Genomic DNA, 19,124 nt, shown 5'->3' with positions numbered 1-19,124 from the left:
CTTTGACCAAGGGAGGCCACCTGAAAAATCTCCGACAGGAATAGATGGCCCAGATGTCTGAGTTCTTCATCCAGAACAGGTTCAAGACTGCTGCCTGAGATGATCAAGACTCACAGGATACTCCAGTCAGGACTTGATGATAACTCTAAGTTTTCTTTAGGTCCCCATAAGATCATCAGCGCCCCCAACCAGCAGGAAGTAGCCTGAAATACTACGCCCACATTCCCAACAAATGGACTATGGGTATTTTCTTTTGTTTAAAAAAAAAAAAAAGAGGGAAATGGTGCGGGAGAATTGTCTGTATTCTGTCAATCATATTTTAATAAAACGCTGATTGGCCAGGCAGGCAGTATAGGCGGGAAAGCCAGACCGGAAGTAGGAGTGGAGTAAAGAGACTGGGAGTATTCTGGGACACAGGAAGCCCTCAGCCACTCCTGTACAGACCACCGAAGAGACAGCATGTAACCTGCCCAGCTGAAAAAGGTATGGAGCCATTATGGCTAACATAGATCAGAATAATGGGTTAATATAAGTTATAAGAGTTAACAAGAAGCCTGACCCTATGGGCCAATCAGTTTATAACCTTATGGAGTCTTGTGTGTGATTTTCTTTGTTGCTTGCCGGCTGTTGGGGTACTAGGCGGGACAGAAACCCCAACAAGCCGGCCCTCATGTTACACCCGGGAATGTCTGTTTACTGCTGGTAGATATAACTGTAAGTTGTCTTTAAGAAAAGAAGGCAAGGCAGGCAGTGGTGGTGCAGGCCTTTAATCCCAGCACTCAAGAAGCAGAGGCAGGTGGATCTCTGTGAGTTCAAGGCCAGCCTGGGCTACAGAGTGAGTTCCAGCTAAGTTACATAAACCCAGTCTTGAAAAAAACAAACAGAAGAAAAAGAAGAGGAAGGAAGGAAGGAAGGAGAAGAGGGAGGAGGAGGAGGAGGAAGAGGAAGAAGAAGAAGAAGAAGAAGAAGAAGAAGAAGAGGAGGAGGCAATTTTCATATGACAGGAATTAAAAAACAGTCACATCTTTCAGCCTGAAACTTCACTACCATTGTTATCCTAAAGAACTAATCAGGCCCAGGCATGGTAGCTCACTCCAGTAATTATAACTACATAAGACAGAGGCAGGAGGATCTTCACAAGTTTAAGGCCAGCCTAGTCTATATAGTGAGTTCAAGCTCCATGGTTACATAGGGAGACCCTGTCTCAGAAAAGACAAAGAGGAGGATGAGGGGGGAGGAGAAGGGTCACATGACCCTAGCATGGTGGCATACAACTTTAATCCCAGTACTTGAGAGGCTGAGGCAGAGGGATCACCATAAGTTCAAGGCCAGTCCATAATACAAAGTAAATTCCTGGCCATCATTAGAGACACAGAGTGAGACTTTTAATTTTTTTTTCCAAAAAAATCTAGGAATGGCCGTGCATACCTATAATCTCATTACTTATGAGATACAGGCAAGAAAAGTCAGTTGAAGGTCATTCTTGACTACACAACTAATTGAGGCCAGCGTAGGCTACATGAGACCCTGTCTTTAAAACAAGATACAGCCGGACGGTGGTGGCGCATGCCTTTAATCCCAGCACTCAAGAGGCAGAGGCTAGTTCCAGGAGAGGCTCCAAAGCTACAGAGAAACCCTGTCTCGAAAAACCAAAAAACAAAATAAAATAAAATAAAAATTTTAAAAAGATACATACACACACACACGGTTGAAGGTCAGAACTGGAAGTATATCTAGCAAGCGAATACTAGCAAATCACTAGAACATGAATGCTGGGCTAGAAAGATGGCTCAGTAGGTAAAGGCTCTTTACTGCCAAGCCCGACGACCTGAGTTAAGGACCAGACACCTATAGGGTAGAAGGAAAGGGCTGGCTCCTGAAGACCCTCCTCCGACCTCCACACAAAAGCACATGAATAACTAATAAAGACATAAAGGGAAGACATGAAACTTGGAACGGAGGGTGAAGGCACAGGCCTACAATCCCAGCACTTAGACTGTGGGGGGTGGGGCAGGATCTCAAGCTCAAGGCTATCCTAGGCTTCCCAGTGAGACGAGAGGGTTGAGTGGGGATGGAGGAAGGACTGCATCAGTAAAAAGCACCTTGGTCTTACTAAAGACTGAGACGCACATGAGTGTTCTAAATTCAAGGCACCTAATGACCCCAAATTCAGCTGGATGTCTGTGCGCATGCGCAAGCGTGCATTCGAGCGCACACAGGCACACGAGCAGCTACAGAGCAGACCTCAAGGTCATTGGAGTTTGGCCTTTGCGACGTAAATCCCTGTAATAGGCACAGCCAGCCGAGAGACCCCTAACGAGCAGAGCCACAACCAGGTTCTTCTGATTACGCTGGGGATGAGATTTAATTGAAGCTGGTTTCTGATCTCTTCTGTCTACCTCAGGAATAAAGAGAGCAGAGTCATCACCCATGAAACACTTGTTTTCTGTCATCCAAATCCTGCAGATAAAGAGTTTCCTCTCCAGAAGGGTCATTCTTTCGGCTTCTTTCTCCTTTGCCTTCCTTCCAACTGGGAGATTCGCCGTTTTCCTGAGGGGAAAATGCCAGTTAAATGGAGAAAAAGAAATGGGGTCCCAGAAGCTTCCTTCGTTCTTGAGGGGGGGTCTCTTTTGGGGTGGTGGTGAGAGTTCAGGAGGCAGCCTCCCGCGTGGGATGCTCCACCAGTGGCGGAGGAAACCTGGAGGGCACCCCGCCTTTCAGCGCCGCTCACACACCTGCCCGTAGTCCTAGGCTTTAGGGCAGGGAGAGAAAGGCTGTCACCAGCTTTGCTCCTCTCTGCTCTAATGGTTTTTGAAGGGTTTCTTTTTCCCAGAGAAATAATGAATGCCTCTCTGCAAACTGTCGGGGAAAACATTCTATTTGGAAGTAATTGAAAATATGTTTTTTTGCAGCCGCTTCTGAACCATTTTTCCAAACAGCTTTCCTTTCTAATTAACTCACAATGCTTAGCTCCGTGATTCACCGGGTAGACAGTGACATCTAGTGTGTACAGAGAGTGTTGGAAAATGGCCTTAGACACAGGTTTATAAGGACTATTAAAACGGTGCCTCCCTTCCATTGCAGGGAAATCGTCAGGGGAAATGCAAATTTGGCATCATATGGGTTCATAAGCACTTGAAATTATCAAAGGATTGTTTTCCTTTAGACACATAGAAAAGTCTGGATGTTTAAGGTATATTTTAGCCCAGCATTCCTAACACCCCAGCACTTGGGAGATAAAGGCAGGAGGATCAGGAGTTCAAGGCCAGCCTCAGCTACACAGAATTCAAAGCCAGCCTGGGCTATAAGAGACCCTGCTTCAAAACACAAAAAGAGTCTTATTTTATCTAAAGAAATAAATGATCTAAAAAAAAATTGTTTGTCTGGGGATAAGATGAAGTCATAACACTTGAGAGATGAAATACAGCTTTTCCCTGAGCCCAGAAACTTTGGCTTTAAAGAGAAAATGAGGATTGTGGGTGATCAGCTGCCCCTGAATGTTAGAGGAATTTCCAAGCTTTGTAAGTATACAGAGAAATCCTTACGTAAAGGACTGGACACCTAGCGCAGCTGCTAGAGTATTTACCTAGCATACACAAAGCCTTGCGTTAGAATACGGCATACTTGCATCCAATACTGGCCGGGAGATGGTGGCGCACGCCTTTAATCCCAGGAGGCAGAGGCAGGCAGATCTCTGTGAGTTCGAGGCCAGCCTGGTCTACAAGAGCTTGTTCCAAGACAGGCTCCAAAGCTACAGAGAAACCCTGTCTCGAAAAACTAAAGATAGATAGATAGATAGATAGATAGATAGATAGATAGATAGATAAATAGATAGATAGATAGAAACTCCAATAGCACCTAAACATGATAATACAGGCCTGTAGTTGGAACACTACAGAAATAGAAACAGAAGAGTCAGTTCAGGGTCATGCTTGGCGACTTAGGGAGTTCAAGGTCAGCTCTGCCTATGGAGACCTGCATCTTTAAAATAGGGAAAAAGGTCATTCTGGAACTGGCCTGGGTGTTTCTTCCCCGACACCCCAGGTTCTGTGCGGGCTGCTGAGGAAGAAGAGCCATCAGTGGTCTTATCAGGCAGTGGAGTCCTCTGTTCCAATAGCGACTGCCAGGCAGGGCGTGCCCACTGGAGCAGCCATAGAATGCATGCTAGAGGAATAGCCAACTGCTTTTGGACTGGACCTGAAGCCTACTCTACAAGAGGAAATCCATGCCTAGCTCTGAAACACGGTCTAAAGGCCATGGCTGGGGAGGTTAGAGGCCCGAGTGGAGAATCTACGGCTGTTGTTTTGCTAAAAGTCAAACTGGTTTCTAAATAATTACGATCCTAACTTTAGCTAGTGCTGGTCTCGACCTCGGTCAGAGAAGTGTAGTTTTACAGGAGACAGCAGTTAAGGCGCAGACTCAGATTAGCGACTGCTAAATGCTCAGCCTGAAAGGGACCATCAGCATCCTCCCACGCAAGGCCCAGGGAACATTGTGGGAGAGGGGGCAGGGGAGGGGGAGGAATGCTGTGAAAGGCTGTCTTCCGACATGACACTCATCAACTCACAGCAGCTGGGGCTACCTGAACAACACTGGTGAAAGACTGAGCCCAGCCACACTCGCCGTGTGTAAAGGAAGCAAGGAAGAACTATAGCAGCTCCCAACCCCTGGGAGAGACATTTTCCTCTGGGGGGGGGGGGGGTGCAGCCAGTAATCCAGTAAATGAGCCCACAACATGAGAATGCAACCACCACAGTCCCACCTAAATCTTGTTAGAACTGAATTGTGAAGATCTCCTTTCTTTCTGTGTGTATGTGAGTGTGTGAGCAAATGCCACGTGTGCAAGGGTGCCGGGGGAGGCCAGAAGATGTCAGATCCCTTGACACTGAAGGGACAGGTGGTTGTGAGTCAGCGGACCTGGGTGCTGGGAATCCAACCTGGTACTCTGGATGAACAGCAAGTGTTTTTGAAAATCTCTGGCCATCTTCCCATCCGTGTGTGTGTGTGTGTGCACATATATAAATATATGTATACATATATATGAATATATATATATGTATATATATCTCAGAAGAACACTGCCAATTTAACAAATGCAAATGACCAACAAAGGACATATGTACTGTGGTAAATCATGGCAACCCCTTGCTTTCAAATATAGACCTTGGGGGTACACAGAGGAGATGGATCTTACAGAAACATAAAAGTAAAAAGATAAGAACTTTTTGAATCAAATTACACACAAAAGTCTGGCAGGGTGGCACCCACTTCTAAACCCAGCACACAGAAGGTTAAGGCTGTGCACTGGTTTGCAGAAGGTTAAGACAGATTACTGGTTTGGTTTGGTTTGTTTCTTTTTGTCAGTTTGACACAAGGTAGGAAAAGGGAGCCTCAGTTGAGAAAATACCTGTGAGATTGGCCTGTAGCCAAGTCTGTAGGGCATTTTCTTGGTTGGTGATCAATGTAGAAGGGCCCAGTAATTGTTAGCAGTGTTACCCTGGGCAGAAGGTTCTGGGGGGTGTAAGAAAACAGTTGCAACAAGTCCTGAGGAGCAAGTCAGTAAGCAGCACGCATCATGGAGTCTTCTTCAGTTCCTGCCTCCAGGTTCCTGCCTCAAGTTCCTGCCCTGACTTCCCTCCATGATAGACTGTGATCTCAACGTATAAGCCAAATATATCGTATCCTCCCCAAGTCGCTTTTGGTCAGAATGTTTTATCACAGCAATAGAAAGCAAATTAGGGCAGGCAGGAAACCTGAGTTCTGGACCAGTCTGGGCTACATAATGAAACTGTATCTTAGAAAAGAGAACAAGTCGGGTGTGAGGGCTCAAGCCTAGCACTTACCAAGCTGGACCAGGATGATTTCCAGCCTAGGCCACAGAGTGAGTTTTGGGTTAGCCTGGACTACAGTTGCAACCCTGTTTCAATAAGAAAGAAAATAATAATTTTAAAAAGGCATGTGTGAATAAAAAAAGGGGGGAATTTGGGGTAAGGAAAATCACACACACACACACACACACACACACATCACATCACATCACAGATGGTTAAAAGATCAGAGGACTGATCTGATTGCCAAGCACAAATAAGTCCACACCAGTGCCAGTGTTGTGTAACTAAAGGGGAGAAGGAGATAGTGATGAGGGGCGGAGCTTTTTTCTTCCTGTTTTGGGGTTTGGTTTCTTGAGACAAGGTCTCAGAGTAGCTCAGGATAGCCTAGAACTCACTATACAGCCTTGAACAGCCTGGAACTTGTAACAATCCTCCCGCTTCTACCTCCCTAGTGTTGGAATTACAGGCATGAGCCACATGCCCTGTTGGGAAAAGGCTGCTTGTTCGTTCTGGCTACCCTGACCCGAAATAATCACACAGAAACTGTATTAATTACAACACCGCTTGGTCTGTGAGCTTCTGCATATTTCTAGCTCACTCTTATCTCTTAAATTAACCCATTTCTATTATTTAATATTTTGCCATGAGGCGCGTGGCCTACTGGCAAGGTTCCAACTGGCAACTTGCTTCTTTCTCCTCTGGCGACTCCATGGCATCTCCCACGTCAGTGCCCAGCTCGGAAGATGAGATCAATGGTGTCATCTCACACGGCCCCTCAAATGGCTGTGCCATGGCTTTATGGTTGCATTCCATGGTCTCCTGGGCCCCTAAAGAAACAGGAAGGCAGAAAGAATAGTGGTGGGCAGTCACCTAGGACAGTTAAAAGAGATAGGGCAGCTACATCACTGTCATAGGACAAGACCGAACTGATGGCCATTAAGGTCATGGCAGAGCAAAGCCATCCATCTCTGCCCTCGCCCATCACTGAGTGAGCTCTATGCAGGAGTTTCCCTCACCTTCAGACTGAAGAAAAAGCTATTCCATTACTGGAGAACTTAAGCCTTTCTTCACGGTGAAAATCACTATGGCCTTATCTGTTCTGCTTCTGGGAAAAGAAACTTTGTAAACAGACATATCGATAGCCAGGGTACCTCTGCTTGCTGAAGTCAAGACTTCTCACGTAAAACGGCCCCTATTCGGGATAGTGTAGTCACTTGTGGGTGAGACGGTAGATTAGACCTCTCACTGATGGGCCACTGAGATAGTTCAGCAGGTAAAGGTGCTTGCTGCACAACCCTGATGATCTGAGTTGGAACCCTGGAACCCCTGTAAAAGGGAAAGGAGAGAACCAATGTTCTCACACATTAAAATAAAAGAAACCAAAAAGAAAAAGTGGCAAGAATGAATGCAGACCAAAGGGAATCTTATACATCACTGGTGGCAATGTAACCTAGTCTAGCCACTGCAGGGATTAGTAAGGAGGGTTCTCTTATTTTCTTTTTATCTTTTTTTTTTCTTTTTCTTTTTTGAGACAGGGTTTCTCTGTAGTTTTGGGTACCTGTCCTGGAACTCACAGAGATCCACCTGCCTTTGCCTCCTGAGTGCTGGGATTAAAGGCATGCACCACCATTGCCCAGCTGGGAGGGTTCTCTTGATATGACCCAGTTCCCCATGCCATACATCACAAAGGTGTTTGCATATCAGAGCCTATGAGTGGCCATTTGTGTAGGGCCTGGGTCAGCCTCTGCTCCTGGAGTTCATCTTGAGGGCAGTTTCTGGTCAGCCAACTAAAACATTCTGTATGGTACCAAAGATGAAACAATGCCCTACAGCTAATCACCAGGCGGGGCAGAGGGAGCACAGGAACAAACTAAAGGATTGATGATCAACAGAATGATAGGTCTCTTCATCCTTGATGAGGATGTAACACAACTGGGTTAGGAAGGCTTTGGAAAAGAAGAGCTGTATTGTAGAGCAAATCTCACTAAGATACAATATTGAAAATATGATGTTTAATCTGATGGACCATCAATGGGTATATCAACCACACTCTACAAGTAGTTGGCCACCCCAAAATAAACTCAATTGTATTTTTGTGGGTTTTGTTTCATTTTGTGTGGCTTTTTTTTTTTGTCTTACTGGTCTTTTGATTATTTGTTTTTAATTTTTGTTTGTTTTTGCTTTGAAAGAGATAGATAGGGCATAAACTGGGGTGTAGGGAAGTAGGGAGGCTTGAGCAAAGTGAGGGGAAGGAAAAACATAAGCAAAATATATTGTATAAATTTTTTTTTTAAGACCAGGCAATAGTGACACACACTTTTAATCCCAACTCTTGGGAGCCGAGGCAGGCAGATATCTGAGTTCGAGGCCAGTCTAGTCTACAGATCAAGTTCTAGGACAGCCAAAGCTACACAGAGAAACCCTGTCTCAGGAAGAAGAGGGAGAAGGAGGAGGAGAAGGAGGAGGAGGAGGAGGAGGAGGAAGAGGAAGAGGAAGAGGAAGAGGAAGAGGAAGAAGAAGAAGAAGAAGAAGAAGAAGAAGAAGAAGAAGAAGAAGAAGAAGAAGAAGAAGAAAGAAGAAAGAAGAGGATGAGGAAGAAGAAGAGGAAGAAGAAAGGTTAGGACAGAGAGAATGGTTCTGCGGCATAAGCGTCTTTGTTTTCCTAGTATAATCATCTTCTGTTTCAATGAAAGCCAGGCTGAGGTTTTGCAGATCATGTAAGAAATGCTTTCATTCTCACAGGGCACGTGATCCAAGTGTGACCACATCCAAAACGTTGGGAATTCTGAAAGGTTCTTAAATGCATGCTAGAGAAAGTCAAGGGTGGACTTAGTATGCAGGATAGGGAAACAAGGTTGACCAATGTGAAGCCACCGTATCACTGGCTGGAACAAACTGCATCAGCCAGGATTTTACCAGATAGATTTACCAGACTGAAAGAGATTTATTGCAAGGACTTGGCTTACTTAACTGTGGATCAGCTGAGCAGGTCCAAAATCCATAGGGCAGCTGGCAGGCTGGAAACTGCAGTCCTCACGGAAACCCCAGTTCTGCTTTTAGGCAGATTAAGTCAGTCCCTTTCAGGAGATCAGTGACCACCATCCCCTTTTTCCAAAATCCATGGATTGTATAGGTCCTTCAAATTTACAAAATTACCTCACAGCAACACCTAAATTAGTGCTGGACTGAACAAACAAAGATTATAGTCTAGGCAAGTTAGCCATCAGGAAATTCTTAGCAATGGCTAGCATTGTTTAGTGTCCTAACCAGCCAACCGTAAAGATGGAAAGTAACTACCTTTGACCTAGTTTGCCAAGCAAAGCCCAGAAAAGGAGAGTTCTGCCGCAGGGGCGGGGCTAGGGGTGGAGAAGCTTCCTGCAGCCTGAGTCAGGAGTCCACCTGTGCTGCTTCCTTGGTGACTTCCTTGGTCTTAAGTGCATCAGCAGTAAAGTGCGGAAAGTAACAGGGCCTACGTGATATCAGCTGGGACACTTGGGTGGTAAAGTGCATGGAGCACGGCCAGAAACAGAGCAAGTACTTCAGGGTTAACAGTCGTCGTGGGCATGACCTGGCGTGACTCTTGGGGGATGGGTAAACTTAATCCTGGAGTGGTAGCCGGTGCCAGGCATAAGAAACAGAAAGTACAAAGGCACAGAGGCATGCCCTGTTGTGCCTGAGGAGCAGCCAACGCAGCCAGGACACGCACCGGTGAGAAAGAACCGGGTTTGATCAGCTGGTTCCAGTCCGTCTACAAGACACTGGTGATTGCTGCGGAAAAGAACAACTTTAAGCCGCAGCAAGAAGAAGTGGTAAGGCTTTACTAATACAAAAAAAAGTTAATAAAAATAAATAAGTAAAAAAAAAACACAATCAAATCCTCAAATACCTGGAATCCCAGAGTTCAGCTACCCAGGGGTATCAGTGAGACTACATGTGAGTATTACCTCATCTTTGATGCTCTGTGAGTCTGCCCTCCCACATCTGGTCATCCCCACACATCTGAGGATGGGTTCTGAGACCTCCCAAAATCCTGGGGTGCCCAAGCCCCTTGTAATTGGTAGTGGCCCGGCACATGGCTCAGCCAGGAAAGAGCTAGCACAGCAAATGAGAAGCCCCGGTTCCCAGGCCCACTGCCACATAAAGTGGATGACCACACATGTTATCCCAAGACTTGGGAGGTAGAGGATGAGATCAGTCTCATCCCCAGCTACACAGTGAGACTGAGGCCAGCTCGGGACTCTGTCTCAATAAAAAGTAAAATAAACCCACCCCTAGCTGAGGGACTATTGATACCCATGGCTTCTGGGGGAGGCAAAAACAGTTTTCTTTAAGGGTGTGGTCTTTGGTAGTTTGACCACCGTCCAGTAGATGACCTATGGGTATATGGGTAGCAGAAAATTGGACTCTACGGGTTATTTTTTTTAAGAAGACAGGAAGTTGGGAAGGACAGAAAGTGGATTTGGTAGGAGTTGGGGAACAGATCTGATTACATTACATTGTATGCAATTCTCAAAGAGTAAAAATAAATTTTAAAATAAATAAAATAAAAATGTTTGCATATAACCTACACACATCCACCTGTGTTCGTTTTGGGGGGGGTTATTTTTATTTTATGTGTGTGGGTGCTTTGCCTGCAGGTATGTGTGTGTACCACATCTGTGCCTGGTGCCCCTGGAGGACAGAATAAGGCATCAGATGTGGTCCTGGGAACTGAATCCAGGTCCACTGGAGGAGTAGCCAGAGGTCTTAACCCTTGGGCCATTTCTCCAGCCCCCAACCTGTGTTCTTTAACTCATCTCTAGATTGCTCTTAATACATAACATAATGCAAATGCTACATGAGTTATTATACTCTGCTTAGTTTGGCAATAATAAGAAATAAAGTCTGTGTTGGTGAGTACAAATACTTTGTCAAATGCTTCCCTTGCTATTTGTTGAATCCACAGACGTGGAACCTGCATACGGAAGGAGATTAGCATGATCAAGAATTCCCTAGAGGCATTAGCGTGAGTTTTCCCATCAATTTTGGCAGCAATTTACCGACACCATCATGGGCGGGGCAAGCCCCTAAACATAACCCTGAACACAAGACCTGACACCACTCCAGCCCTCCATGCAAGACCAGGACGGCTGAGCCACATCAAAGCCATCTGATTCCAAACAAGTGAAATCATCCAGACTCTGTGAACCAAAGACAATTAATTGACTGTCCCCACAATCCATTCTCTCTACCTGGCCATATGACAGGCAGCAGCCAACCTACAGACTGTGTTTCCCAGCCCTTTGGCATTTGGATGAAGTCAGATCATTTCTCACCAATGTGGCATGGGTGTAAGTGGGCATATACACCTCTTCTGGGCTCAGACCTTAGAAAACACACTCCCTCCTCTACGGACTTCCCTCTTCCCTCAACCAGTAATACTGGCTTTTGTTTTCATTTTTTGAGACAGGGTTCTCTTGACTATGCTAGAGCTCACTTTGTAGACCAGGCTAGCGTGAGATTCAGAGATCCTCCTGCCTCTGCCAGGCATGCACCACACCACCAGCTTTTTTTTTTTAATACAGGGTAGCATGTACGGCAGGCTGGCCTCCAACTCACTGTACACCTGAGGATGACCTTAAACTCCTGATCCTCCTGCCTCTAACTAATCTAGTGCTGGAATTTCAGTCATGCATTACCACGCCCAACTCTACTTCCTACACAAAACAATGAATATAAATAAATCCCCAGGTAGGGAAATGCAAATGACTTCATTGACTTCATCCCAGAAGCACCCTAGTCCCTGATGCCCCCTCAAGACCTAAGAGTCCTAAGGCCTGAAACGTGGGGACTCCTGGTGGGGAGGAGTCAGGATCAGAGAGGAAAGACCAGAGATCCCAGCTGAGTTAGGGCCAGGGCAGAGTCAAGTTTGAACTGGCTAGAGTTCACCTAGAATCGCTCACCCCTGTCATCCCAGCATTCAGGAGGCTGAAGAAGAGGATCAAGAATGTGAGCCAGAGCCCAGAGGTAGTGGCACGCTCCTTTAATCCTAGTGCTATGGGATAGCCCTTCCATATGCTGTGAATATATGTTGTTCGTATTGATTGATAATAAAAGTTGCTTTGGCCTATAGCAAAAAAGAATATTGCTAGGTGGGAAATACAAGTGAAGATGCAGGGAGGAAGGACAGAGTTAGGGAGACAAGAAAGCCAACCACTGGAGGATGTATTAGAGCACAGGTAATGTCTCTAATACAAGACACTGGATAAAACACAGATTAATAGAAATGGGTTCATTTAAAAGTAAGAGCTAGTTAGTAATAAGCCTGAGTGATTCAGCCAAGCATTTTATAATTGATATTAAGTCTCTGGGTGATTATCTAAAAGTGGCTGCAGGAAAGGGTGGGACAGAGAAACCTCCATTTACACCCAACACTTAGGAGGCAGAGAAACCCTATCTCAAAAAAAAAAAAATTTTTTTGAGCCAACCTGAGCTACATAGCCAGACCCTGTCTCAGAAAAGGAGAAAGGAAAAAGAAGAGAAAAGAAAAGAAAAGAAAAGAAAAGAGAAAAGGAAAGGAAAGGAAAGGAAAGGAAAAGAAAAGAAAAGAAAAGAAAAGAAAAGAAAAGAAAAGAAAAGAAAAGAAAAGAAAAGAAACCAGTAAGATGGCTCATCCCCTGGGTAATGGCACTAGCTGCTAAGCCTGACAATCTGAGTTTGATCCCCTGGACCCATGTAGTGGAAGGAGAGAACAGTCTCCCACAAGATGTCTTCTGACCTCCACACATACGCTATAGCAAGGGCACACACATACATCATAAAGAAATGTGTCCCCATTCATTTCTCTGCTGTCATAATAAAAGATTCTGGCCAAAATCAGCTTTCGAAGGAGAGGGTGTATTCAGCTTCTGTGTTCTCATCACCACCTACCACTGAGGGAAGCCCGGGCAGGAACTGAAGCAGGAGCAGAGGCAGGGACCACCAGGAAAGCTCCTTCCTGGCTTGCTCCCTGTGGCTTGCTCAGCCCATTTTCACACAAGGCGCAGGACCCTCCTGCAGCTGTCAAATCTAGGGAATGTTGTTACATAGTTGCTTACAGAGCAAAGGGATTGAGGTTCTTTCTATTCAGACTATAGCTTTTTTCAAAGTAACAAAAAACTAACCAGCACAAAATGCAATAAAAAAATTAAGTTAAAATAAACAAAACCTGATATCTTTACTGTTCAACAGTAGTGAATTACCCCAACTGCAGTGCTGACATTCTCACCCCTCACTAGCACTTGGCTAATCCTTTCAAAGCACATATACCTGCACATTTATTCTTGCTTTTATTATAATTTAAAAACTGCAAAAATCAACACCACCTAGCAGCAATGCAGTGTTTGCAACACCAGGATGTTAAGATCCTCGAGTGTGGCTCTCAGCACAGTGCTCTGCTTCTACACTAACTCACAGGCTCTGCTTCCCCACCCCTGCCACCACTCCCTCTGCTCCCCCACTTCACCCTAATCCTGCCCCCCCCCCCAGGCTCCTGTAGAACCAGGTAGAACTCACAGATTTTCTTTAGGACTTAAGTAAAATGAAACTACTCCACACTCACACCCCTCTAAGGATGAATTTGGAGTAACCTGTCACAGACCAAAACTAAGAATTTTAAAAATCAAATTCAAGATATGTTAAAAATTGTAATGTCAGAATTGATCACAGTAATCACAGGTACGCTGTGGTAAAATGATTAAACAGGAAAAATAACATGGTGTAGCCTAATAATTGAATGTTATAAAGTTTCTCTTCTGACTTAAAAAGTGGAATGAGGTGGTGGTGCACACCTTTAATCCCAGCACTCGTGAAGCAGAGGCAGGCAGATCTCTGAGTTTCAGGCCAGCCCGGCCTATAGAGCTAGTTCTAGGACAGCTAGGGCTATTTCACAGAGAAACCCTGTGTCAAAATAAATAAAAATTGTAGTGAGGGCTGGAGAAATAGCTCAGAGGTTAAGACCACTGACTGATCTACCAGAGATCTGAGTTCAATTCCCAGCAAGCACTCGGTGGCGCACAACCATCTATAATGAGACTGGGTGCCCTCTTTCTGGCAAGCAGGAGCACATGCAGGAAGAACACTGTATATATAATACATACACACACACATACATACATACATACATACATACACACATAAATCTTTTATCTTTTTAAGGTGAGATGAGTGTGGACCAGATGGCTCAGTGGGTAAAGATGCTGACCCCCAATCCTGACTACCTGAGTTTGACCCCTGGAACCCACACTGTAGAAGTGAGAATCGATTCCTGCAAGCTGTCCTCTGGCCTCCACATGAATGCCATGAACAAAAAAAATAAATAAGCAAATATAATTTTTTTTTAGACAGGGTTTCTCTGTGTAACAGTTCTGACTGTCCTGGAACTCACTTTGTAGATCAAGCTGACCTCAAACTCACAGAGCTTCCCCTGCCTCTGTCTCACAAGATCTGGGATTAAATTTGAGTGCCACGACCACCCAGCAATTCTAATTTTTTAAATAAACCATTTATTTTAGCAGAATGAGAGAAGAAATCCAAATATACAAGAGAGGAAATGGTGAGACAGAAGAGCAAAGGCCACTCTGGAAGTGAATGGTGATAAGGATGACTTGAGATTGTCAGGAGGGTTGGAGAGATGACTCATGGTTAAGAGCAGTGGCTGCTCTTCCAGAGGACCAAGAGCTCCTTGGGTTCAAGTCCCAGCACCCACATGGTAGCTCACAACTGTCACTCCAGGATCCAAAACCCTCACACAGACATACAAGAGACAAAACCCCAAAGCTGTGGGTTATGCTCATTGTTAATAAAGTAAATAAATAAAAAGTATTTATGTGAGACGATTAGAATAGGTGTGCTGGGGGAAAGGGAGCAGAATCAGGAGAGGCAGCAGCCAGCTACCCAGGAAGCAAGACACACCAGAAGACAGGTAAAGCCATGTGCCATGGGGCAATACATAGATTAACAGAAGTGGGTAAATTTAAATGTAATAGTTAGTCAGTAACAACCCTGACCTATCATCAAACATTTACAATTAATAAAAACCTCTGTGTGGTAATTTGGAAGTGGCTCGCTGGACGGGAAAACTCCACCTACACACCAATAAAATAAAAATAAATTAATTTTTTTAAAAAAAAAAGACTGTCAGGCATTACAAATACCATTACAAATACCTCACCTTCTCTGGCAGAGAGCCCTGATTTACACAGTCTCCTTTTGAAAACTAGGTAGAATTCTGAAGAGGATAAAGGGGGCCTGGTGTTCAGCCATGGTGATCTCAGTCACCTTTGGTTTCTGTTTTGTTTGTATCCTATGATTTCAAACACAGAGCTGCATGATCAAAGAGACTGATTACATGTGCCCAAAATTCACATGCTGCACACCTTACCTGCGTCATGGCTGCATTCACATAGCATGAGAAACCTTGTAAAACCTTGCCACACACAGAGAGGGAGAGAGTGAGAGGAGACCTCTTCCAGACGTTGCAAAGAAAGGCCATCAGTGATCCAGGAAAAGGGTCCTCACCAGAGACAGAATCATATGGAAGCTCCATCTTATAGTTTAGATTTCAATAATAAGTAATACTTTTGCTATTTAAACCACCCAGTCTGTGGCATTCTGTTATGGCAGAACTCAAGGAGACGCTGCTTGTCATTGGAGCTAAGACGACATCATTCACCATCCAGCCCATTATTTTATAAATCACAGAGCACTGAAATTAAATAATACGTCACTAAGGACTGGGGACAGCGCTCATTTGGTGCAGCGATTGGCTAGCATACGCAGAGCTGAGTTCCAGCCCCAGAGCGCAGCATACACTAGACATGGTGGCTCAGGCCTGTAAACTCGGCACTCAGGGAAATACACACAAAAGGAACAGAAGTTCAGGGTCGTGCTCAGCTATGTAGTAAGTTCAATCCCAGTGCGGGTCACATGAGATTCTGTCTCAAAAAAAAAAAAAAAGTCACTAGTCAGGGCTAATCAGAGATCTTTAAATGTGCAAATGTATATCATACAATAGATAAAATGAAGGGCTAGGGAGATGGTTCAGCCATTAAGAGCACTGTTGCCCTTGCAGAAGACCTGAATTTGGTTCCAACACCCACATGATGGCTCACAGTCATCTATAACTTCAGTTCCAGGGCAGCTTCTGACCTCCCTGGGCTCTAGGCATGCATGTGGTGCACAGTCACACCAGCATGCAAAACACCCATACACATAACATAAATCTGCTTACACAATGGCTGGTGAAATGGTAAACGTCCTTGGCGGCACAGAGTCTTCAGGCCAGGGAATGGATTTAGATGGTCCACAGCCAGGCGCGAAGCCTCCTGGGTGAACGCCCAGCCATTCCACGGAACCGGTCAGGCTTCCTGGCCACCGTCACCAGCCACCACACCCTGAAGCATATCAGAAAGCCTGCGGCTGCCCCAGCAGAAGCAATACCCACTGCCTTGACCAAACAGCCCTTCATCAAAAGGAATCCCAGGTCTCTACCAGAAGCCAGAGAGTAAGAAGGACATTTAACGATGCCTCGCTATGAAGAAAAAAGCTCACTGTGCTGGGGAAACAGGACGTTTGGTTATTCTTGTTGGAAACTAAGAACCTTAGTTGTGAGGGGATGTGAAAAATATTGCTAGTGGACTGTCCTCCCTTACAGCAGAGGCACGCTAGAAAGGCCCCAATGAAGTCAGTGTGCAGGACCTGCCTCCACAGTAAAGACCTGAGTTCACAGTCTTTTCCCAATGGCCCTGAAGGAAACAGTGGCTCCCCCAGTGGGAACTTTTAGACAAAAGAGAAGTTTCCAAATGTCTGTAACGCATCTCAAAACCAATCAGAGTTCTCAGCATATCCCAGGTTCTCTCCCTCCCCTCCCCCCGCCCTTTTTGAGACGGGGTTTCTCTGTAGCTTTTGGAACCTATCCTGGAACTAGCTCTTGTAGACCAGGTTGGCCTTGAACTCACAGAAATCCACCTGCCTCTGCCTCCCCCGAGTGCTGGGATTAAAGGCGTGTGCCACCACTGCCCAGCTCCAGGTTCTTAGTGAACAGGAACGTCCTTAGGTAAATACTTTTTCAACAAGGTTTTCAGATCCTATGATAATTTTTGCCACAAACACAAATGCCTCTGTGTGAAGTGGACACCCTTTGGAGATGTGGGGAGGGGGAGGAAGAAGCCTGGTTATAAGAAGTGGGTCTAGCCTCGGCTACAGAGTGAGCTCAAGGCCAGCCCCAGCTTCATAGTGAGCCCCTATCTCCAAAAAAAGAAAATGAAAAGCCCCCACAAGCTTGCCCACAGGACAATCTAATGGAGGTAGTCCTCAACTGAGGTTCCTTCTTCCCAGGCAACTCCAGTTTGTTTCAAGCTGACAAAAGCTAATTCTGCCACTGTCCCTAAGAAGACTCTCCAATGTGTCTGCCTCCCCAAAAAGTACATCAGAGGACCCCACTCACATCCTGTTAGTGTCTCCAGGGGATGTGGAAAAGTCGGGCATGGTGGTGCACACCTTTAATCCCAGCACTCAGAAGGCAGGGGCAGGCAGATCTCTGTGAGTTCGAGGCCAGCCTGCTCTACAGAGTGAGTTCCAGGGCAGCCAGAGATATGTAGTGAGACCCTGTCTCAGAAAACAAAGAGAGAAAGAGAGAGAGAGAGAGAGAGAGAGAGAGAGAGCTCCATCTTTGAAAATGTCATAATGAAGCCCATTTTTTTGTGTACTAGGTTTAATAAATGAATAATAAAAAATAATTTCATTTGTTTAATTATAAAACAGCCCTTCTCAAACATTTTAGAAAAGATAAATGATGCATCAGTGTTACAGAGCCAATACTGAACTCTGACACAAACTTAACAAATCCTAGTCCTGTACATACATAAGAGGAGCCAGCTTGGCGGAAACCCGAGTGGAGGCCTTCATCACTCGGCATTCTTCATGCCGTCTTCTCTGGCCAGTGCTGGCCTCTGCTCAAGACTGGAGGGACAGTTTGCCTCATTCCACACTTAGAGACACAGAGAAAGGAATAACCCTTCAGAGCCTTACTCAAAGTTAAACCCATAAACGCTGGGTCCCAGAAGAGAGCCCATAGCAAGAATAGACATGAAGATGCAAATTCAAGGCCAGGAGGTTCTTGGCTCTGTCCACCAGGATGAGCTCATGGCCCTTCTGCTTTCCCAGGGGTGAGTCAACAACTCCCCGCACAGGTAAAGGGTAACAAGAAACATCAGAATCCACCCCTCACCAAGACTGAAAACGAAAGCCAGACATGGTGATTCACACCTATAATTCCAGTACCTGGGTTGCTGAGGGAAAAGGATTGCTGAGTTTGGGACTAGCCTGGGCTACATAGGAATACGTTGTATCAACAGGAAACAAGAAGTGATGGGGGAGAAGGGGAGAGAGGTAGAGAAAGAGAGAGACAGAATAAACATGCAGAGACATAAGGGTGGAGATGGCTCAGTGGTTAAGAGCACTTGCTGCTCTTGCAGGGGAGTTCCCAGCAACCCCATAGCAGGTAACCACTGTCTATAACTCCAGCTTGAGGGGATCTGAAACCCTCTTCTGGTTCTCCTCGGGCACTAGGCACACACATGGTACGCAATCATACATGCAGACAAAAATTCACGCACATAAAATAAAATTTTTCTTTAACTAAAAAAAAAAAGTTTTTATATAGAATAAATGCAGGGACTGGAGAAATTGCTCATGAGCCTCATGAGCACTGTTCTTGCAGAGAACCCAGGTTCTGTTCCCAGCACCCATGCCAGGTGGCCCACAGATCTCTACGACTCTAATGTACAGTCTGTTTAACATCTAGCTCCAGGGCATCTGACACCGTCTAGACTCCTCATGCACCTGCACTCATGCACACATACACACACAGTTTATAAATAAATAAACAAACAAACAAATAAACAAATAAATAAATTCAGAAATAAGCACGCAAATTAGGATAGTGTTTCTACCTGTTGTCAGGGGCCAGAACTCCTGTTCAGTAAATCTAGTCAGTGGTGTTCATCCTCAAGGCCCAAGGTGGACAGCGACTCTGACCATTATCACTGCATCTATCTCAGAGGAAATAATAGGAAAAAAGGATACTTCCAGAGGGCTGTCTACATCTCTATTTACATCTCAATGGCCAAAATTAGTCATCTATTTACCCCCAAACGATACTAAGAATGTCTTCTTTCCGGTGGGGGACAACATGTCTAGCCAATGAGCAGGAAGAGAAGGAAATGTGGGCGGCACTAGCCGATCTCAGCCACAGATCATCACCACACGTGGGAA

At 45.3% G+C, this 19,124-nt stretch overlaps 1 long non-coding RNA gene across 2 annotated transcripts; it reads right to left on the bottom strand.

Moving 5' to 3' along the window:
- Positions 1 to 1,363: 1,363 nt before the first annotated feature.
- LOC146890060 (uncharacterized) lies at positions 1,364 to 19,066 on the bottom strand. Of its 2 annotated transcripts, none has more exons than XR_014999345.2 (5): positions 18,803 to 19,066; positions 6,983 to 7,157; positions 6,493 to 6,658; positions 5,844 to 5,917; positions 1,364 to 2,550 (listed from the first exon to the last, which is right to left on the bottom strand). It is a non-coding gene; the product is annotated as an uncharacterized LOC146890060 (long non-coding RNA). The 2 variants fall into 2 exon arrangements; XR_014999344.2 differs by lacking the exon at positions 18,803 to 19,066 and adding an exon at positions 8,798 to 9,562.
- Positions 19,067 to 19,124: the final 58 nt, after the last annotated feature.

Source organism: Myodes glareolus, chromosome 20, assembly GCF_982192425.1.
Source record: "Myodes glareolus chromosome 20, mMyoGla1.1, whole genome shotgun sequence".
Lineage (NCBI taxonomy): Eukaryota > Metazoa > Chordata > Mammalia > Rodentia > Cricetidae > Myodes > Myodes glareolus.
The sequence above is the reverse complement of the archived record's forward strand: the minus strand, read 5'-3'. Positions and strand labels throughout refer to the sequence as shown.